Source organism: Lepidochelys olivacea (assembly GCF_965140295.1).
Source record: "Lepidochelys olivacea isolate rLepOli2 genome assembly, chromosome: 3".
Taxonomy (NCBI): Eukaryota; Metazoa; Chordata; order Testudines; family Cheloniidae; genus Lepidochelys; species Lepidochelys olivacea.
This window is the reverse complement of record NC_140413.1, coordinates 67119001-67142782: the sequence shown is the minus strand read 5'-3', so window position 1 is coordinate 67142782 and position 23782 is coordinate 67119001. Positions and strand designations below refer to the sequence as shown.

General features: G+C 43.6%; 1 long non-coding RNA gene across 1 annotated transcript; it reads right to left on the bottom strand.

Moving 5' to 3' along the window:
- Positions 1-23408, bottom strand: LOC311518557. The gene is made up of 4 exons (XR_014711020.1): positions 23352-23408; positions 21555-22463; positions 1868-2031; positions 1-1234 (listed from the first exon to the last, which is right to left on the bottom strand). It is a non-coding gene; the product is annotated as an uncharacterized lncRNA (long non-coding RNA).
- Positions 23409-23782: the final 374 nt, after the last annotated feature.

The following is a 23782-nucleotide window of genomic DNA, read 5'->3' as shown; positions in this document are numbered from 1 at the left end:
GTTAAAGGAAACACATCAACCTGCTCTGTGGCAGGGAACTTCACAAACAGTGTCTCTGGAATGTCCGGGCAGTTCACAGTCTGCTCCGTGTAAGTCCCAGGCCTTCTTCTCAGGCCCTGGCTGTGCTGCAGGGATGCTGTGGGTTGGACATTTGCTCTGGTGGTGGCCACACGCTCTCAGGCTCTAAGTGGTAGGACCCTTCTTCCCAGTGTCGCCCCTGCCCTCTTGGGGTTACGATCCAAGCCTGGCCTGCAGAGCCCCTTGGCTGAGGCGTCTCCCTGTGCTGGGCCTGCTGCCCAGGGTCCCCCTCGCTCTCCCCAGCTGCTCACCGCACCCAGCTCCAGACTGCTCCAGCCCCAGCTGCACCACTCGGTCTCTGCACTGCTGCTGCTGCTCTGCCTCCAGCTCCCTGGGCTGCTTCTTTGGCCCCTCTGCCTCTGGTTGCTGCAGCTCCTCCCAGGGCAAGTCTGCTCTCTCTGGGCTGTGCCTCTGGCTTTGGGGCTGCAGCTCTGCTCCCAGGACAGGGTCTGCTCTCTCTGGGCTGCTTTTCTGGTCCCTCTGGATCTGGCCCAGCTCTGCTCCCCAGCTTAGCTTGGGCCTCTGCTGTCTCCTTAGCTCGGCCCCACTCTGTCTGACCCAGGCAAATCCAGCTCATACAGAGGACGGGGCCTCCTGACTCCCTGATTAGCCTGCCCGCCCTGTCATTCAGGCTGACTTGGAGCATTGGCCTCTCCCCATTGTTCCTGGGGGCTGTTATTCTCAGGGTCCTGATTCCCCATCGACCCTTCCCCCTTTTAGTACTGGGAGCTAGCAACTAAAACACCCCCACTGAATGTTAGTAAGGGGGCAACAGTCCCCTTTACACATGGGGCTAGTCACAGCATGCTGGTAGCTAGCTCAGGACCTGGACACTCCCCCAAGCCAGTAGACCACGACCCTTTGACCCATGGAGTGCCAGGAAATTCAGAACCCACATTCCCTTCCTTGTGCACTCAAGCACCAAGTAGGAAAGTTTCTCTGTTGCTATGGAGAGCAAGTAGCTACCGACATCCTCTTCCCCATAACTCTTTAAACCATGTTAATATGTACATCCACATGGTGATAGATCAGTGTGTTCTAAAGGTTTTCATACAGGGCTGGAGGTTAGGGATACCTCGTTCCCAATCCCATTTATGCCCTTGGCTTGCTGTGTGACTTGGGCAAATCATGTAGCCTCTGTCATCTGCTTCCCAACCTGTAAAATGGGAATAAGCATATTCAGAGGATTAATCAAGAGCTAAGTATTCTTATATATATACACACTATACTTTGAGAAAAGAACTATCTCAAAATGGAATTAAAGTTGAGATCACATATTAGTGATCTAGGGTAAACACAGCGATATTGTAACTATCCCCCAAACGATGAATAATTCTAATAATTTGAAGATCGGCGAGATCTACCTTAAACAATATTTTTTAAACTTTTAATGGTTAGGAACAGATTTCCTGGGATGTTCTGGATGTTCTGTGCCACTCTGGAATAGTACAAAGCAGCCAGAGTGCACTGGCCAGTTAAGTTGGGTTTACATTTGCTTTATATTGCTGGAGCAAGAGCTGACTAATTTTGAAAATTTCACTAAGAAAATGTGTTCCCAGAATTTTAAAGAAACCAAAACAGGGCCCTCCAATGCCTAAGAGATCTCTGCCTTGCTGTGGCCCTCCACGTGTGGATCTTTGGCTTCTGGCATGGAAAGGTGGGGGGCAGGGATGACACTCGCCACAGTGGCAACATTTCTCCCTTGCCCTAAACTTTTCACTGCATTCTCTTCAAGTCTGGAGTTCCATGAGGAGGCCGGGAGTGACCAGACCTCCAATAATATACTCACCAACAGCATGCTCCCCGTCCAAGGTTCTGAGTCTTGGTTGGTGAGTGGTTAGGACTTCCCTTTAAAAGTAGCCATCACTGCAACTGTCAGCCCTAGTGGGGACCAGGAGGGACAGGACAGCTCCCACTCTGCAGGATTCTGTGTGTTTCTGAGTCTGTAGTGTACTGAAAGATATTACAGCATTCTAACCGTTGAAATTGAATTAATACAGGAAAGGCAAACTTTCTAAATTCCTCCTGACACTATTCATAATTTTAAAATTACATGTTTTAGACATAAACCATTTTTAGTTAAATTAGTATTTGATTGAATACACAAGTAGTGATTGTCACATCCTTATTGTAACAATGTAGTTCATCAATCCATGATTCATATCTGAGCTAGAGTAGAATTTATTTTAAGAATTATAACAGTCCTGTGTTTTGAAAAACAGATTGAATTTGACTCAGGTTAATACCTCCAGCCAGGTCAATTAACATATGAAAGTGCAGTAGCTAGAACAAAGGATAGACAGCTCTTGGAGCGGGGTAAGATATATATAGAAAGATTCAATTTTTATCAATAAAAGTTGGTAAACAGATTTCACCATACACCCAAGTCAACAAAAATATTTCCATCAATAATAATAAAAATTTACAAATAAGCAAAGTAAGAAAAATGCTTCTTGGGAACTTAAAGTAAAAATCCAGTGGTTCAGACTTTTGAATTAGGCTTGTTACAAATGGACTAGCAAATGAATGTAAAAACAGGTATGATTTGTTGCTTCTGAACCTTTGTTGGTTCTCAACTTTTCCAGATGACTGTACCCCTTTCAGGAGTCTGATTTGTCTTACATACCCTAAAGTTTCATCTCACTTAAAAAGCTACTTGCTTACAAAATCAGACATAAAAATACAAAAGTGTCACAGCACACTATTACTGCAAAATTGCTGATTTTCTCATTTTTACCTTATAATTATAAAATAAATCAATTGGAATATAAATATTGTACTTGTATTTCAGTGTATAGAGCAGAAGAAACAAGTCATTGTCTGTTTGAAATTTTAGTTTGTACTGACTTCATTAGTGATTTTTATGTAGCCTGTTGTAAAACTAGGCAAATATCTAGATGAGTTGATGAACCCCGATGGCATCTGCGTAGTCCCAGGGGTATGCATGCCCCTGGTTGAGAGCCCACTGGATTAAAGGATATTTACTTTGTATATTTTGACATGTGATGTTGACAATTTGTTTTAATGGTTTACAAAGCTTTAACTTTTCGCATCTCAATATCTACTGTCCTTAAATAATTGTCTGATCCCCCCATAATTTCCCTTAACTTGGAAATTTTAAATAGATGCAAATCTAAAAAAAATGCTTACAAATAAACAGATATTAATTGGTCAAACTTATAAAAAATTAAAATTGAATTATGCCAATCCTAGATATATATTTGGGGTAATAAGATATGAAGATGAAACAGGAAAAATGGTAACTGAAACTGTTAATCTTAATCAATTAAATCAGTCCTGAATGGGTTTGGGATCCAGATAACAGCCATGGCATGAGACCCCACCTTTTGGAAGTCAGAAAAGAGGGGTTGTGACAGGATCCCTGGGGTATAATCTAGAACTGGGGTACTTCTGTGCCCCTTAACTCTCCAGCCTGGGCTGTCTCTGACAATGCTTTGCTAGTGATAAGCAGCAAACCTCTCCCAGCATTGTTATCACTCAGCACAACCACATGTGGAGCCCCACACCCAGCTAGATTGCATGAATGCTCCCAGAGCCACTCACGAATCGTGCAGAGAAAGACACCAGCCAGATCCCCCCAGCTTTCCAGCCTTACACCCCAGAATTGTACCACCTTGCCCTTGGCAGAAGCCTGACCACTGTAAGTTCATTACCCCGTCCACCCCTCCCTCAATGTGGAGAGGACACTCACTAGCCTTTGTAACCTTTCTATACCTTCCCAGTTATATAGGTTTCTCTACACACAAACTAGCACTTGTTAATCAAACTGCTCCGATCCCTGTGTTGATACACTTGTCTTCGTTTTAAACTAGTTGTAGCAGTTTAGCTTGTCCTAAATCAATAAGAGTATTCACAGCCAAAGTTGTACTGATTTAACTAAGGCTATGTCTACACTACCACTTACATTGCTTGGGGGGGGGTGGAATATTCCACACACACACACACACACCCTGAGCAACATAAATTACACCAGCATAAATGCTAATGTGCACAGCACTATGTCAGCGAAAGAGCTTCTCCTGCTGACATAACTACTGCCAGTTGTTGGGGGTGGATTAATTAGGTTCTGGCAGAGCTCTCTCCCATTAGCATAGAGTGGCTACATGAGAGATCTTACAGCGACACAGCTGCATTCGTACAGTTGTGCCGTTGTAAGTTCTCTAGTGTAGACATAGCCTAAATTGCTTCAGAATAAAAACCTTTTAGATAAACTGGTGCATTTGGGGCTATATGGGACTTAAATCTTGATTATACAGACCCCTTATGTTTTAATTTGATTAGAGGAAAAATAATCTTAATACATCTTGGCTTTAATTAGACCACTTGAGTCTGATTGTTTAGGAATGTCACATAGACCACGCAGCGACATAAAAAAATCTTCAACCTCTAACATGAGAGAGTGAAGGAAAGTTGCCTGGAGCCAAGCCGCACTCAAGATTCTCAGTCAAAAGGGCACAGACTAAGGCTATGGCTACACTGCCAAATTTTTTGGCCAGAAGTTATGCCACTTTTATTAAAGCACTTTAATTAAACCACTGTTGCATGTCCACACTGTGCTCCTTTTGGCGCTGGAGCGCATCCACACTAGCAGTTCTTGCATCGACACAGAGAGCAGTGCACGGTGCTAGCTATCCCACAGGGTGCTTTGGGAAGGGTTTGCAATGCCTCATGGGGCAGGTACAGCATCACATGATGCAGGTTTCTCAATCCCATTGTTCCATGGGCATCCTAGTAGATTGCCAGCCGCTTTTCAACTGAAGTTGAGGGGAGGGGAAGAGCGTGTGACAGGGAGCATGTACGTATGGGGGAAGAGAGGGAGAGACAGACTGTGTGGTGGGGGAGTGTGAGCGTGTCAGGATGCTGTTTTCTAAGTTCAGACAGCAGCCAAAAGCAACCTGTGCTGAGGCAGGGGGAGGGAGAAACCCCAACATCAGCCCCCGCCTCCCTCCCTGGGCTCTCTGCACAGCACAGAATCTCTCTCACACCACATCCACCCCTGCCTGCCTGCCTCCGTGTTCTTAGGGCTTGGCTACACTTGCAAGTGAGAGCGCATTAAAGCAGCCCCAGGCGCCCTAACTCACTGCCCGTCCACACTGGCAAGGCACGTACAGCGCTCTGACTCCATGGCTAGAGCACTCCTGGTACTCCACCTTGGCGAGAAGATTAACGCTTGCTGCGCCTTGGCTGAACTGCCCAGGTGTCAGTGTGAACGAGGTGCTGCATTGCTGCGCTCTGCTCAGCCTCTGGAAACGTCCCATAATCCCCTTAAGTCAAGTGGCCATCCCTTGTCATTGTTTTGAACTCACTGTAAGAATGTGGATATGCCCTTTAAAAGCTCCGTTTTTGACAGCCAGCATGCTTATCTGCTTCGAAACAAAGCAACCATTACTGTGGAATGCTGCTATTGTGAGTGTGTGTGTGTGAGAGAGAGAGGCGGTGGAGGAGAGGAGGGTCTGATGCTCTCTGAACTTACAAAACAGCATGCTGACATACTCTCAGCCCCCCAAAAACCCACTCTCTCTCCCCCCACATACACACAACACACTCCCTGTCACACTTCACCCCACTCCACCCCCATTTGAAAAGCACATTGCAGCCACTTGCATGCTGGGATAGCTACCACAACACGCTGCTCTCTGTGGCCGTTGCAAGAGCTGCTAATGTGGCCACGCCAGTGCACTTGCAGCTGTCAATGTGGACAGATTGCAGCGCTTTCCCTAATGCGCTCTGCGAAGGCTGGTTTAACTCAAAGCACTCTACATCTGCAAGTGTAGCCATGCCCTTAGTGTGGGACAGAGCAGAAGCATTCCACGTTAAAGATTTGCTCTTTGTTTCCCGGAGCAGCCCAGCACCCCAGCTGTCAGAACAGAGCTTTGAAAGGGGAGGGGGTGCATGCCTATGGGGCTGCTGAGTTCACAACAGTGAGCAGAGCGGTCACTGTAGGCATTGTGGGACATCTCCAGAAGCCAATTACAGTGAGAAAAGCAAGCAAGGTGTTCACACTGGCACTTTGGCGATAAAACCTTTGCACAAAAAGCCTTATCACTCTTGTCTTGGTGGTTTTATTACAGAGCTGCAACTGAGGAGTTTCATCACAAAAAGTGGCTTGTAGTGTGTACGCCTCTGCTGTTTCATTGCCAAAAGCTGCCTTTTGGCAAAAAAAATTGGCAGTGTAGACCAGGCCTTAGTCTTCGCCTATCAAATATGTTGCTTGCAAAGCCATGGTCTGTATGAAAACTTCCTAGTGACCCAGGAAGATGGCTGTATGAAAACTTCCTAGTGACACAGACAAGAACAGAGTTTAAGTGGCTTAACAAGACACCTCCATGTTTGGAAGCTGTAGGAATAAATTTATCCTATATCTGTTGTATGTACTTTAAGAACTGTGCTGAATCTTAAAGGTCCATCACTATTTTGCAACACTTTATATTTCTACAGAGAGCTTTACATTGCTGTAGGTAATATGGGTGAAATTCCTTCCTGGTGTAACTCCACTGAAATCAATGAGGCTACAAAACGAAGGAATTCAGCTCACTATCATCAAGATGTTTATAATGTCTCAACACTGCAATTTTCAGCACCTTTTTAAATATCAATAATTTTTGCATTAATGGCAGCATGCTTTCCAGAATTATTGTTTCATTGTTAAGAGCTTAATTTACGTTCTGTGTGAACTGAATAGCTTTATTCATATTTGCTGTTACTAGCATGTAAAATTAGAAACAAGAGAAGGAAACATTTCAAGTTAATGGCTATAGGAAAGTTGCTTTGTTCTGGGGCCTTCTTCAGGAATGGATTGTGTTCTGTGCAAGGGACTATTGTGTAAATTACAGACATTGATACTACATAAGAACTAGCCTACAAGACGAGACCTATGGTTCATCTTGTGAGATGAGGACTGACAGTTCTTCAGTAATCCAGTGGTGCCAATTAAGGGAGGTTCGGGAGGAGGAGGCAACCTCCCCCCAAGGCTTTTGCATCTGTTCAGTGCTCTATAGGCCGCTGAGCTGGGGGGGGTGGGGCGGGGGGGATTTTAGCAGTGGTCTCGTATTAAACAGTATGGCTGCTGCCAGAGCACTCCGGAGCGTGGCTCCAGCTGCCTGCTCACAAGGTCACTGAAATTTGACCCAGCTGCCCCTCTGTACAGAAGCCAAATGCTGTTGAGACTTGGCACATGGAGAATCTGTTCCTGTATCGCAGAGTGCAGGGAAGTCTGCCAAGAGCTTAAGTTCAGGTACCAATGGTTCATGCACTGTGTTGCTGAGAGAGAGGGGAGACTCCCCAGACAAGTGAGACTTGGGGTTCCTGCAGGAGGAGGGATGAGTGGGGACTGGAATGGTGTCCCTGCTGATGGGGGGGCGAGGAGCAGGGACTGGAATTTGCCTCTTCCTAAGAAATACCTGAACTGGTGCCACCTGGTGTTATTTGCATAAATATCATCATCATGTCAAACATAGATTGTATTTGTTTCTGCTGCGTCATTGACAAGGTCCATAAGGGCAAGAGAAGGAAGAAGGGGGAAGATATAGCATAAAAGAGAAAGCATCATTCTCAACTAGTTTGTTCACACAGGTGCCTTTTTTCCTGCCACACACGATAAATATATTTGCACAACTGAAAAGTATCTAATTCAAAGGAGTTCACAACTCTTCATTAGAACCCTTATATTTCTTTTACATTATCACAGAGTATGATGATTATAAGATGGTGTTCCATTATTCCATCTTCAGGATTCTCCTCAATTCCATAGGCGTAATTCTGAATTTTACAAAGGCCTCTTTTCCACCACTACGGCTGTGTAATGGAGCCCTAAAGTGGGAGCAAATTAGCTTTATGTTCAATTTAAGGCCCTTTTACATTGCCAGAGCAATGCAAAAGGCCTTACGGTAAATAAGAATCAGTGCCTATGTGTTTAGCGACTTTCTGGACTTGTATCCATATTTTGAGAACTTGCTTCTCATGAAGAGGTAACCTCACTTACTGATGTGAAGTTTCATAAAAACTGTTTGCCAAGATTCAAGTCAAACAAAGAGCAGGAGCATTTATAATGTTCACTCTGTGTATCACATTTAATTCCAACAACGGTCTTGCCTCTATGCATCAGTACCAGCCAATTCTGTTTATCTCTCTGGGGAGCGGAGGTTTGTTCTCTAGCTTATCACTTTGATAGAGTGCTTTCTATCTTACTACTATCTTTGAGCATTCTTCTTTTTCTTTGGTAGACATTTAGATTCAAAATAAATTCTGATGAGTCTCCTTCCAGCACCCTCTTTCACTTAACTGCAAAATGCTTCATCTCTGTGTAGCAATTTATTCACGCTTCAAATTCCTTTTCTACTATGTTTATAGATAGAATTTACACCTATTTTGGGAGAGAGTAAAAATGAGGTAGAGAATTATTTTCCCCCACCTCTTATGTTCCATGTGTACTTCCCCTTAAATTCCTCCCTCTTCTTTAATGTTTTCTAAAAGATTATTTTCTGAATTCCAGTGTCTGGGTTATCCTCATTCCTGCAGTATTTCTCAAACTTTTGTATTGGTGACCCCTTTCACACAACAAGCCTCTGGTTGCAACCTCCCCAATTAAACACACTTTTAAAATATTTAACACTATTATAAATTCTGGAGGCGAAGTAGAGTTTGGGGGTGGAGGCTGATAGCCCCACGTAATAACCTTGCAACCTCCTGAGGGGTCATGACCCCCAGTTTGAGAATCCCTGCAAGGTGATTGGACTCCCACTGTAAGCACCATCACATTGTATTTTCTATGTGTGATGTGTTAGTTCAAAGTAACATAATGGGCCAGGTTCTCTGCTAGTATAAATGTCAGTGATTGCCACTGAAGACAGTGGAACCCCGCCAATGTACACCAGCAGAGATTTTGACCAGTATGTCTAAACTGTGACCACATTAAAGCTATTTTCAAATATTTTAGAGTTTAAAAATATATTTTAGAAAAAAAAATTCTGCTCATTAACATTGTCTAGGGAAAATAGTAGACTGCAATGTAGGACAAAGAAAACAGGCTATATTGATCCCAGATTATGCTACCAGGCCACAGCCCTTCCCTCCCTCCCCTAAGGTAGAGAGACTGCCTGGTGGGGGATTGTAGCAGTACAAGGTTTCTGTAACCTCTGTCAATGGGGGACCTGCAAATGGCCAGTAGAACCCAAAAAGGAGATATGGTAATACAGGCATCATCTTTTTGTACTTAGATCAGAGATGTATGCATTAATACTCAGAATTTACCTACAGGTGCTTTCCTTTACCACGTATGATGAATTCTCAGAGGTAATACATCTGGAAGTGATGTTTCCGTGTTAGCAAATTAGTATCTGAACAGTTGAAAGGGAATTTTTGTAAGTGCAGTACTAATGCAGGCAGTATTTCAAGAAATAATGATCACCAGGAAGGGCTGTTAGAGAGACAAGGTGGGTGAGTAACAAATTTATTTGAGCATAAGCTTTCGTGAGCTACAGCTTTCATGAAAGCTTATGCTCAAATAAATTTATTAGTCTCTAAGGTGCCACAAGTCCTCCTTTTTTTTTTTTTTTGCGAATACAGACTAACACGGCTGCTACTCTGAAAGGTGGGTGAGGTAACATTTTGTATTAAACCAACTTCTGTTGGTGAGAGAGACTCGCTTATGAGCTACCCAGAGCTCTGTGTAGATTTGAAGAAGAGTTCTGGTTAGCTGATAAGCTTATCTCTCTCACCAACAGAAGTTGGTCCAGTAAAAGATATTACCTCACCCACCTTGTCTCTCTAATATCCTGGGACTGACACAACTACAAATAGGAAAGGCCAAAGCACTGTTTCACTAGTGAACAGCAGAATGTATATCAATTAGGTGCCCTTCCCAAAGGTCAAGTTCCGAGGCCACTAAATTAATCATGTCCCTTTACAGCTCAAATTAAGATCACTCCCTTTTCTAAAATAGCCAGGAAAGCTCTCAAACCACTCTTATGGGCTTGTCTACACCACGCAGCTTTTAGCGACAAGGCTGTGTCGACACAGCCTTGTCGCTAAAAGTCAGCGTGTGTAAATGCTCTTTGTTGGTACTTTGTAGGCACTTTTGCCGACAAAATACTTCCAGCCCTGTGAGCAGCGTTAGCTTTGTTGGCAGGAGAGCGCACTTGCCGACAAAGCCACATTCACACTGCTGCTTGCATCGGCAAAACTTTTGTCTTTTGCAGGGGGGCTTTTTAAAATACCCGTGAAAGACAAAAATTTTGTCGACAACTTCCCAGTGTAGACATATCCTATGTCTAGGGAATATGTGTTATTTGCCCTGCCATTTCTGTGCAAATAAGCAGAGTGCTTTAATATATATAGGCATGGAAATGCTTTATTAATGAGTATATTACAATTACATTATGAACTGTCAAGCTCTGCACAAGCAGCCACACAATTAATCTTGCAATTTTCTCTACCAGTCTTAAGCAAATTCAAGATTTGTGACAACAAAACTCATGGCCCACATGTATCATAAGTAATCTCCCATTTTAAGAGTAATGGCAGGCTATTATTTAGCCAAGGACTCTCTCAAGTATTCACTAATGACACTCTACAGAATGTTCCTTTACATCATTTGTATCATTAAGGAGAAACATTCCAGGGTCACTAATGTCACCTGAGCAAGAAAGATACTCAAAGAATCCTGATACTTATTAAAACTGACAGCTTAATCAACTTCAGTGGCTGAGGAAGGTGATCCACTAGGAATCCATAGCACTCTATTTCATGTTGCCACTATTGATGTTTCAACAACATCAGCTCAAAAATAGATTCTTATTCTTATATTTTGATTCAGAAGCTACCATTGTATTTACAGTATTCAGAGTGACATTTTGGAGACAGTAAAAAAGTGTGTGTGGGAGGAAAGGAGGTGTAAAAGCCAAGAACAAACTCATTAAAAATGTTAAAGTAGTAAGAGAACAAGCTGGGAACTAAAGATTCTAAAAATGCTAAAAAGATCAGTATTTGAATTCAGCCCAACTCTACAAACCTCCAAGCACTGACGCTTGTAGTGAGGTAGATCAGTTAGGAGCGTTATTGATCGTATCTGCTAAGTGAAGCCAGTAGCAACCAGGGCCGGGTTCAATATCTAGGGGTTCCTTTCTATCAGTACAACACAGAACCGGCTCGAGCCTCCACCCAGTAACCTGGGAAAATTACACACCACCCCGGGCACCTCTGAGAGGCTATACTTCCCCACTTGCAAGCACAGAGTCTGTGTGTAGAAAAGAAACTTTTAATAAGAGGAGGGAAGTAACTTGGCATTAATTTGGGAAAACACCGCAAACAGGGTTCATAAACATAAACCATGAGCAGAAGACCCACCCCCAAGTAAGTTGGACAGTATCCTTTTCCCTTCAAGTTCTTAAGTCCAGCAACCCAAAAGTCCCATTCACGTACCCGACCCTTTTCTGCACCCCACTCACAGTTGCTGTCCTTGGTCAGTGCAGACCTAGAGTTCAGATGGGGGAGGGTAAAGTGGCACCTTACTCACTCCGCTACTCAGGCACTCGCTCACCACCCCTCTATGGCAGCCCTGCCAGCCGCCCTCTTGGCCGCTCCTCTCCACCAGCCACCCTGCTTGGCTGCTCATCGCGCCTCTCCAGCCACTCATTCACTAGCCGACTGTCAGTCATCTTCTGCTGCCACCTGCCTCTCTGCTGTGACCTCTGTACATCAGTCTTTTAGTAATTTTCAGCTCTCTGCAGGCTGGTTAGAAACACTGCCTCATCTCAAGTGATTTCAGCTCTGATTTACATTTGAAAAAAAGAGGATCCTAATGAAACTATTTAGTTCTTTCTCTGAACAGCATGAATGTGTGGAGGGGGGAACAGATTAAACCAGTCCAGGGAAGATCCTTGTGGGAGGGTTCACACCTCTTGGCTGGGACACCTATCCTGACTCATTTTACTTTCACAGGCTCTGGCATTCGAGCCCCTGGCTTAAGGAGGTCCTTTCAGCTGAGGGTGACCCATTTATTTGGGACAGGTTAAGCACAGTCCTGCTTCCCTGTATTCATACAATAATGCCAAGAACATTGGTAACAGCATTTCACTACCCCTGCATTCAGTAGTAAAGTGATTTGTAACCCAACACCAGCTAAAGTTGATAATTTTGAGCAACACCACTCTATCTGCTGGATATCTAAGCAAAGTAGATGTGTTCATGTAAATACAGTTGGCTCCGGAAGTCTCTCCCTCTCCCAGCTAGCTGTCAGGGGAGAATTCATTCAGCTCATTTAGACCCTTACATAGCTGTAATAAGTAAGTATTCACACAAAACTAAACTCCCCAAATCCTGTCCCACTGTGCAATGATTTAAGTATAAAGATTTAAGTATAAAATTTAGGATGGATTCTCTGGGGCCAGAGTCTTGGTCAATAATCTGGAGGAGATGTTACCAGAACATTATGGATCCCCACATTCTGTTCCTGGCTCTGCCAATGACTCACTGTATGATCTTATGCAAATTATAGAATTTCTGTGCTTCAGTTTACACATTTGTAAAGTGCTATCCCACTTACGTACTCCAAAGTGTCTCAGTTTGATGGGCACATACAGATCCTCCATTAAAAGCCACTATATACAGTAGATTAAATGTATTCTTGTTATACTATTATAACAGGTTCATCATGTGATACAGTTTAAGATTGTAACTTCTCATTTTAAATTAATTACTTGTAGAAAATACTGCTCACCTGCTTAAAAAGATAGTCACTGGGCTTTTTTTTCTCTCTTTTTGAAGGATGTGCGGGGTGGGGGACATTGTTCATCTGTCACTGACTATTCACAGCCAGAGATAGAAAATGCAGTTCTAATTAAAATATTTGATTGATCTGTTTTTAAATAAAAAAATATTTTTTAGAAGTCCACATTGTCTTACTTTGCATATGAGAATGTTGTGTGGGACTGTGTCAAAAGCCTTACTCAAATCAAGATATCACATCTATTGCTTCCTCCCATCTACTTGGCCAGTAACCTTGTCAAAAAAGGAAATTAGGATGGCTTGGAATTATTTGTATTTGACAAATCCAGGCTGGCTATTATTTATCACCCTATTATCCTTTAGGTGCTTACAAATTTGATTGTTTAATAATTTGTTCTAATATCTGTCCAGGAATCAAAGTTAGACTGACCGGTCTGTAGTTCACTGGGTCCTCTTTGTTCCTCTTTTTAAAGATGGACAAACATAGTACCTTTCTCCTGTCCTCTGGGACATCACTGTCCTCCAGGAAGTCTCAAAGATAATAGCTAATGGTTCTGAGACTGTTTCAGATAGTTCCTTAAATATTGTAGAGTGAATTTCATTAATCTTTGTTTATTTGAATACATCAATTTATCTAAATATTCTTGAATCTGTTTTTTCCCTATTTTGGCTTGTGTTTCCCCCTTGTTATTAATATCCAGTCACAATTTACATTTTTAGTTAATACTGAAGCAAAATAAGCATTACACTCCTCAGCCTTCTTGATGTTGCTCATTATTAGCTTTTCTTCCCTGCTAAAAATGAACCTATGCTTTCCTTCATCTTTCTCTTGCTCCTAATGTATTTATAGAACCTCTTGCATCTTAGGGCAGGTCTACACCACAGCAGGAATTGATGCTCTGAGATCTATCCACCAGTGGTCGATTTAGTGGGTCTAACAAAGCCCCGCCAAATCGACTGCAGATCACTCTCCATCTATCACTATGGCAAAAGAGGCAGGGAGCCCATTTTTAAAGTTTTGGCACCTTAAGAGGACATTCAAATCCAGCATTGGGACACTAATCAGCACTGAGGTACATAATTAGTCTATAAATTCCTTTGAGCATCCAAAAGCAGGATATGAGTGTTCTACGAAGGCTCCATGCTCTGTTACACCTGGTTGGTACATGGCAACAGGAGAAGGGACTTCCTCTCACCCCCACTGGAAGTCCCAGATTGAACTGCAGACAAAGTGCAAGTATCAGCTCCCTTCAACACCCATCTACACTATCCAGTCCAGGCAGTAGCTTTAGCCTATCTTTTCCTTATGGATGGTCTAGGGGAACTTGTTCCCTGGCCCTTTCTTAAGCTAGGTCTCCTCAGGAGCCTCCCTGAAGGTTTCTCCCTCTTCATCCTTGTATCAGCAGTCTCTCTCAGCTCCTCAGCCCCCTCTTAGGTCTTTTCTAGTCCCAAGTGTCCCCCTGCATGAGCAGGTTCCCTTTGATAGAGGGTCAGAAAGTCTTTGGCTACCATCATGTCATGCCTGTCACCTGACCTATCCACCAACCTAAGCCCAAACTCATCACCTGGAAGGCAGATTACTAGGCACAAGTGGGACTGAGACCAAATCCCCTTAAGAAACCAAGCCACTTTGTGACAGTCATATACTCTCTTTGTCAGGTATAGCAGCCATTCTCTGTACTCTCAGAGCAGAGTTTGTTTATATATAACCAAACAAATAAAAAGCTTACAGCCAACGTTTCCAAACTATAGGGAGATCAGACCCATTTAAGGTTCTCTAGTTGCAGGGAGACAGTGATTTGCTTAGTGCTTATTTTCATCTCTCTGCTGCTGCTGCTGCCATTCCCACATCAGGCCCTGGGTTCTTCCCGTTTGCTTTAGATGGCAATACACAGCCTTGTTGCCTGCAGTCTCTATGGCAACAGACAGGGAGCCATGTTGTGTAGCACAGGTGACCACATGAGCATAAGAAGGAAGAGACAGGAAAGGGAGAATGGAGGGAAAGAATTATGACAGAATGAAGAAATTGGGGGTGGGGGAGAGCTAAGAGAAAACCAAGGAAGAAAAGAGGAGGAAAGAGATGGAAGGCGAGAAAAGCAGTTTTGTGAGAAAGGAGATCAGGAGGAAAAACAAAAGTAAAAATAAGGAAAAAAGTAAAAAGGGTTATGAAAGAGGATGCACAGAAAGAGTTCTGAGTTAGTACTGATGGCAGGAGAGGAAACAGAGTTCAGGCAACAATCTCTCCTGGGATGGGGCTGGAAAGCCTCCAAACATGGAAATTTAAGTGTCTGAATTATGAAGTGTTCTGTAATGTTACTAGGTTTTATTTCTTCATACAATTGAAGAACAGGACCAATTTCTTTTCAGGATTATTTTAACTAGGCAGGTTTGGTTCCTAGTGGATAAGATACACATAAGTACCCAGTTGTGGCCCACAGCTGTGGTATCATGCACCAGCAAAAGGGAAAAGCCCCAACCAAAAATGCTCAGCTATCTTTAGAGAACGTGCATTAAATGACTAAGCTGTAATTGCTGTTCTCTGAAGGTAGATGTGCACACAGATGCCTTCCTACCCTGAAATGTTCTCTCAGCAATCAGATTTAATTCAGTCAGAAAAGGTCTGATTCTATAATATGCAATGTACCAAGTGAACTGGCATTTGTGGATTACCAAATGCTATGTAATGCCTTTGGTCATAACTAAGTCTCTCCTGGGAGTTTTACTGAGGATTTTCAGCTTTCTTATGTGGTGTGGTGATTGTGTAGGACTCATACATGCAGATGAATTACAAAAAAAAACAGACGGTGACATATTGAACAAACACAACTTTTCGTGTCTCCCTCACATGTGCAGCTTCTTTAACATGACTGCTTCTCTGAAAATACTGTAGTGATTATTATTGTCAAGAATATGCTAGGCATTTTACAGATAAACAAAAGAGCAAATTCCCTTCCCTGCGTAGTTTACAATCTAAATAGACACTGATGCATAGACAAAGGACGGGACAAAATGCAACAAGACCCAAATGAGTGAACTGCTAAGCACAGCATACAATTCTTGTTAATTTCACAACTTCTTTACTCCACTGAAACCAATGACTTACATTAGTGTAAAACTGGAATAAAGCAGTGGAAAATCAGAGCCATTAGAGCTAAAACACAAGATGTTTTACACATTGGGGTAAATCACAAAGAACAGCATTTTGCTTGTTAACACACTGAGGGCAAAATCCCATATTTCCCATCAAGACTATCAAGCTGTATTTTATCTAGTTACTTACCCTTTAACTCTGCTCAAGTTGCTGCTGCAGATCTCAGTAGATGTTATGGGCCAAATCACAGGTGCTGACTTTCAGCTTTCCCTGGGGGTGCTCCACGCCCGGTCTGTCCAAGGCCCCACCGCACTCCACCCCTTCCTGCCCCCGCTCCGCCCCTCACTTGATGCTCCGCCCCCGCCTCTTCCCGTCCCCACTCCACCTCTCCCCCCGTCCCCACTCCACCCCTCCCCCGAGCACACCCCACCCTTGCTCCACCTCTTCTTGACCCCGCTCCTCCCCCTTCTTCTCCCCCCCCCCCAGGGTCTCCCACCCGCCACCAAAGAGCTGATTGGAAGTGCGCGGGAGACACTGCGGGGAGGGAAAGGAGCTGATTGGTGGGGCCTATTGAACAGCGGATTGGTGGGTGGCTGGTGGATACTGAGCACCCACTATTTTGAAGGTGCTCCAACCTTGGAGCACCCATGGACTCAGTGCCTATGGGCCAAATCCTGTCCTACCTTCACATTGCCGTAAGGGGTGCAGAATCCACTCACAGCCATGTGCTAGGCTGTAGAATGCTGATTCTGATTTACAAAGTTGGGTTCTCTACCTGCTACGTAGCCATGTTCCCATGCCAATGAACTTCCTGCACCTCAAACAGCCAACCATGGATTCTGAGCTCAATGAATTCCTTGAACTATGTATCCCAGCCAAATGTCTTAGATTCCCAGATCTGCATTTTTGGGTGCAATTTTAAGGATTCCTGCACAACTCATCTCTCATTTTTATGTAAAAAGAGGCCTTCTTTTTTTGCTGATAATGATTCCTTGCTGGACTGAACAAAAAGAGCCTTGTTCAGCCTTTAAGTCTTTCTTGAAATCTTCAGAAGCAGCATACTCCTCATATTAAATAAATTTTCCACTTTTGCAGAATACAGTGATCATACAGCCAAAACCTGAAATAATGTTTATGCATCTGAAAGACTATGGTAGTCATCTTTTTTTATTTCACATTATCTTATTTTTACAGCTGTGCATTCTAGAGAATTAATGTTCATTAAAACACACTCTCCTCAGGGAGCCCAAAACCATAAGCCACTATTACCACTCTGCCTTAGCAAGAAAGAGCTTTGCTGGAGCTTAAGCTATGTGCCACACCTGTCTGCCTGACAGACTAGCAAACTCTTTGCCAGTTTAAACCTTGCCTTGCAGGTAACATTCAGTGAACCCCCTTCCAGAGTTCCCAGAAACATCTCTCTATAGTGCCTATTCCCTCTCACTGCACACTGACAGAAATTAGCAAATCTACAGTCTCCAAAGAGACAATATACATGAGCCTATTGGCTCAACTGAGGGTGCATGGCTTACTTTAATATAACAACACTGAGATGAATTTATGATAAAATAATTAGTTTATTAATAACAAAAATTAAGTGATACTAAGCAGAGATAATAGCCATAAAATGGTTACAAACAAACAAAACACAACAATACAAAAACAACGATTTCTATTGTCTAAAATTTAATAGATTATAATCCTGCTCCCAGACAATTTCTTAGCATCTCAACTCACGTGGCTGAAGGATCCATCTTTCACAGATTTCAAGACCTCTGGCCTCTTTTGTTCCTTAAGTGCTGGAGAGCTAAGGGGTTCTCTCCCCTTCTTTTTATAGTCCAGTAAACCTTTGAAGTGTATCCCCAGATAAAGTTTCTCCCCCCTGCTGCTTGTACTCCAGGAAGCTGATGCCAACCTGTCTTCCTCACCCTCCTCTCAGTTTTGTTTTTCCTGTGGACTCGCATGCAAATGAACTTCCATTGTCTCTGGCACCACCAAGCTCAATTTACAGTGGAGATACAAACAAGCAAAACAACTTTCTTTTGTCCAGGCCAAATTTGTTTATCAGCAGCCTCCACAACAATTTTTAAGAACATATTACCAACATACACACACTCTTTATACACATCACACAAAGCGATTCATGACCAGCATGTCACCAGTTTTTAATAAGGTACCTTACAAGATGCTGTTTGGCTAAATACTCTGACAGCAGTGTGTTGGGTGTGCCCTTTGCCCAGAGGCATAAAATGAACTCTTAAGGTCACAATGTTCCATCAAAAATGCATAGAGATTATTCATCAGAGGGTCCTTATTTTCTAAATTCAGGAATAGGCTTCAGACAGCAACATGGCCTTGGGGAAGCTCTAAATATCACTCAGCTGCCATTCCAGCAGGAGAGAATAGCCAGTGTGCAATGGTGCTCTGACCTTGCTGCATCAAATTCAGGAGATGAGGATGGAAACGTAATGGGAAGGGGCAAAACAGTGGTTAATAACCACAGTGTACAGTTGATTAATAACATTCGGTAAGGTAGAAATGAAGACATATATAATAGTTTAAAACTGATAAGAAATTTAAAGGAATGAGTGAGAAGAGCAAATGGTTAATGTGAAAAATCAAAAATGGTTGTATCCTTCCCAGCCCCTTTGCCCCTAACTCCTTTGTTTGGATATTGATTTTTAGATTGCAAGCCATTCCAAGCAGGGACCTGTCTTTCTATATGTTCTGTAAAATGTATACAATTAATAATAAGGTTTCTAGGACCTACATGCCTTGTCTCCTTTGAACAAACTACCTACAAAAATACTTTTAATATTGCCTTACATCTGTCAACGTGATCTCCTTTCCATCTCTCAGTGTAGAAAGAAATGCAATGCAACATGGGCCAGCTTTCCAGATGGCTTCCAACTTCCTTTTCTATAGGTGTAAATGTGTGGGGACATTACACATTATAAATATATACCATTCTGTGCTGACAATGAATAATTTAGATTTTCAAAACTATATCAGTTCTTCCTGCTCTAAAATATATTTTTCGTTACCAAAATCATCCTTAAAGAGCCCAGTAAATAAGTTTTATGCTCAGAAAGTTGCAAGCACATTTTCATTTTTTTGATAATTTCAGTGTTTTCTCTCTCCAAAATATTTTTCATTCTGCTTCCAAAGTGAAACTCCTGATCCCATCCCCATTCTTAGTTTGGCAAAAACTACTCTAGCTCTTAAGCCCTTCCTGGTGACTACAACAAATCTATGTCCACTCATGTAGCTCCCATATTGTAGCCACCTAAGAATTCCTAATTTTAAACAGGAAACAATTTAGGACCTTCTGATCTGAAAATATAAGCCCCTATCTCCTGAGCTAGATCCAGACAAAAGGAGCAGAAATCAGCCATAACTCCTACTTTAATGCAGTTATTGTTGAGATTTAAAATGCAAATAATTCAAGAAAAGTAAAGGTTTTCACTGAACCAGAACTATTCAGGCTACTGCAGAATGACATTAAAACATGGTAAAAAGAGTGTAATTAACAAGCACATTATGGGCTATACTCTGCTTTTTAAACTGGCGTAATCCTACTGGGGGCAAGTTCATCCCTGGTAGAGCTCCAGTGAAGTAAATTGACTTCACTGGGGTAGACCTAGTGTATATTAAAGCAAAAATTGGCTTTATGTAATAGGGGGGGTATTGGCACTGAGCTGTTCGCGTTTGGCTAGCAGGGATCTTCCCTGATACCACGCACGCGGTGGGGTGAGGAGTAAAGCAATCATCCCAGAGAATTGGATGCGGCGGGGTTAGTTTGGTTTCTGCTGCTGCACGTTAACAGGAAAAACGCAGCACTAAATGGCCAACTCAATGTGCTTTGCTTGGTATAGGAGAGGAGGGCGCCGAAAGACTATGGCTTACCATGGCCGCCTGCAAGCCGAATTCTGTTGCCCGGCACTGCGTGTGTGATCTTGAACACCAAAGCCGCAGGCAATCAATATAAGATGCAAAATGCAACCTTGTACCAAAATCACATGTGCTATGTAATGTGAATAGTGTGTTCACCATGAAAGAGTATAGCCATTGTTCTGTAAAATGTATCTTTTTAAATACTTCACTCCCTTTTTTTCCTCCAGCAGCTGCAAATGTTTCAAGCCTCCCTTCTCCATTCCAAAGGCTATCTCAGATAAGGTGGCGAAAAAAAACGCATGTGCGATGAAATGTTCTCTGAGTTCATGCAGTCGTCTGGCACTGACAGAGCTCAGCAGAATGTGTGCAGGGACACAATAGCAGAGTACAGGAAAGTGGCCGATGAAAGTGAGGAGAGGTAGCAGCAGGAAGATCAGAGGAGGCATGATGCAACACTGGGGCTACTGTGGGATGAAACGGACATGCTCCGGCATCTGGTGGAGGTTCATGAATGACAGCAGGATCACAGACTGCTGCTGCAGCCCCTGTTAACCATCCTCCCTCCTCCCCAAGTTCTATAGCCTCCTCACACAGACACCCAAGAACGCGGGGGCGGGGGGAGGCTCCGGTCACCCAACCACTCCACCCCAGTGGACAGCTCAAGCAACAGAAGGCTGTCATTCAACAAGTTTTGAAGTGGCCTTTTCCTTCCCTCCTACCCTCCTCCCACACTCCACCTGGGCTACCTTGTGAGTTATCTCCCTATTTTTATACTCAATTAATAAAGAGTACATGTTTTTAAACGATAGTGACTTTATTTCCTTTGCAAGCAAGCTGTGATCGAAGGGAGGAGGGCGGGTGGCTTACAGGGAATTTAGAGGCAACCAAGGGGGTGGGTTTTCATCAAGGAGAAACAAACAAAAGTGTCACACAGTACCCTGGCCAGTCATGAAACTGGTTTTCAAAGCTTCTCTGATGTGCAGCGCTTCCTGCTGTGCTCTTCTAACCACCCTGGTGTCTGGCTGCGTGTATTCAGTGGCCAGACAATTTGCCTCAACCTCCCACCCCGCCATAAATGTCTCCCCCTTACTCTCACAGAGATTGTGGAGCACACAGCAAGCAGCAATAACAATGGGAATATTGGTTTCGCTGAGGTCTAACTGAGACAGTAAACTGCGCCAGCAACCCTTTAAACATCCAAATGCACACTCTAGCACCATTCTGCACTTGCTCAGCCTATAGTTGAACAGCTCCTGACTACTGTCCAGGGTGCCTGTGTACGGCTTCATGAGCCAGGGCATTAAGGGGTAGGCTGGGTCCCCAAGGATAACTATTGGCATTTCAACATCCCCAACAGTTATTTTCTGGTCTGGGAAGTAAATCCCTTCCTGCAGCCATTTAAACAGACCAGAGTTCCTGAAGACGCGAGCGTCATGAACCTTTCCCAGCCATTCCACGTTGATGTTGGTAAAACATCCCTTGTGATCCACCAGTGCTTGCACCACCATTGAAAAGTACCCCTTGTGGTTTATGTACTGGCTGCCCTGGTGGTCCAGTCCCAAGATAGGGATATGGGTTCCATCTATAGCCCCACCACAGTTAGGGAATCCCATTGCAGAAAAGCCATCCACTATGACCTGCACATTTCCCAGAGTCACTACCTTTGATAGCAGCAGCTCAATGATTGCGTTGGCTACTTGCATCACAGCAACCCCCACAGTAGATTTGCCCACTCCAAATTACTTACCGACTGACCGGTAGCTGTCTGGCGTTGCAAACTTCCACAGGGCTATTGCCACTCACTTGTGAACTGTGAGGGCTGCTCTCATGTTGGTATTCATGCGCTTCAGGGCAGGGGAAGCAAGTCACAAAGTTCCATGAAAGTGCCTTTATGCATGCGAAAGTTTCGGAGCCACTGGGAATCATCCCAAACCTGCAACGTTATGCGGTCCCACCACTCTGTGCTTGTTTCCCAGGCCCAGAATTAGCGTTCCACAGCATGAGCCTGCCCCAGTAACACCATGATCTCCAAATTGCTGGGGACCGCGGTTTTAGAGAAATCTGTCTTCATGCCCTCATCACCACGCTGCCATCGCCTCCTCGTCTGGTTTTTCAGGTGCTGGTTCTGCATAAACTGCACGATAATGCGCAAGGTGTTTACAATGGTCATAACTGCTGCAGTGAGCTGAACGAGCTCCATGCTTGCCGTGCTATGGCATCTGCTCAGGCAATCCAGGGAAAGGGTTGTCTGCTGTTGCTTTCACGGAGGGAGGAAGGGTTGACTGATGACATTTACCCATAATCACCCATGACAAATTTTTGGCCCCATCAGGCATTGGGAGCTCAGCCCAGAATTCCAATGGACTGCGGGAACTGTGGGATAGCTACCCACAGTGCACCACTCAGAATGTCAATGCTTGCCACGGTACTGTGTACGCACACCGCCGAATTAATGTGCTTAGTCTGTACGCGTGCACTCGACTTTACACAATCTGTTCCCAAAAATTGATTTCTGTAAAATCGGAGTACTTTCATAGCGTAGACATGGCCTTAGAGATCAGAATCAGATTAACTGACTGTAACATGAAAAAAAAAATGGGCTCAAACAAATGCAACCCTCCTCCAAGTCATGGTTTAGGATCCGTCTAGGGAGTGCCTGGAATATGGGATGAATTATTTAGCATGATACAATATTAAAGAATTGCATAAAAATAACAACACAAAATCCTTGAACAAGATAAAGCTATATACAGTACCTAAGGCTAATTATCTCAGTTGTGTTGTTTCTCTAAGCTCTACTTATGAAAGATCTTTTGAGCACAAGTTCTATAGACCATAGGTGACAAAATCCTACACAGCAAACCTATGAAAATAAAAAAATGGCAGCCTTAAAATCTCAACAGCTATCAGAGGATATTAAAATGTAAAAGAAAAAGTGGCTAGTATCTCTGGTACTTTTGAAATGGGAAATTGTAAATGAATAAACAGGAATGTAGAAAGTTTCTTCAATAGTGCACAGGATTAATCTTTGGTGTCTGGCTTCTGGGATCACAGTTTCATCCAGAGAAAAGCAAAAATCCACTTGATTAGAAAGAGATTCATGGCTATATGGAACTAATTTAAGCTCTGATCACAAATTTGCTGAAACTCAACACAGCTGGCAGCTTTAGCTTAGAAGGGATTTATGACTGACTAAAACTAAAGAACTTATCATCCCTTATCAGAGAGAGCAGCCCTTCCAAACCACAGAGATGCAATAATTGGGGCTACAGATTAGATCACGTAGCTTTAGTATTTCTTGCCGATCCACCCTATGCATTACATTTATCAGTGTCATTATATGACCTTTAAAACTAAGAGTTCCCACATTAAGACAATAAAGTAAAAGCTTTTTTATCCGGCATGTAGGAGGAATGGGAGGTGCCTGTAAGTGAAAAATTCTGATTAACTAAGAGGGAGGGAGTTTGGGTGCAGCAGGGAGTGCAGGGCTGGGGGGTTGGGGCATGGGAGAGGTTTCAAGGTGCCAGATCTGGGGGATGCTTACCTCAGGCAGCTCTCCACAAGCGGTGACCTGTCCCTGCTGCTCCTAGGTGGAGGTGTGACTCGGCAGCTCTGTGCGCTGTCCCCACCCTGCCACGAGTGCTGGCTCCACAACTCCCATTGGCCAGGAACTGCAGCCAATGAGAGCTGCAGGGACGGTGCCTGCGGGTGGAGGCAGTGTGCAGAGATGCCTAGTCATGCCTCTGCCTAGGAGTAGCAGGTGAGCTGCTTGTGGGGAGCCATGTGGAGCCAGGTAGGAAGCCTGCCAGCCCCATGCCAACTGGATTATAAACAGGACTTTCTATGAAGATTAGAAATGCCGGTTTATAGAGCTTTCTGGTTGGTACAGAGCTGGATATCACAGTTTTTACTGTAACGTGGTCTTAATGGATGTAAGCATCTGTTTGTTTGGGTCTTTTCCTGCCACTGGTTTGG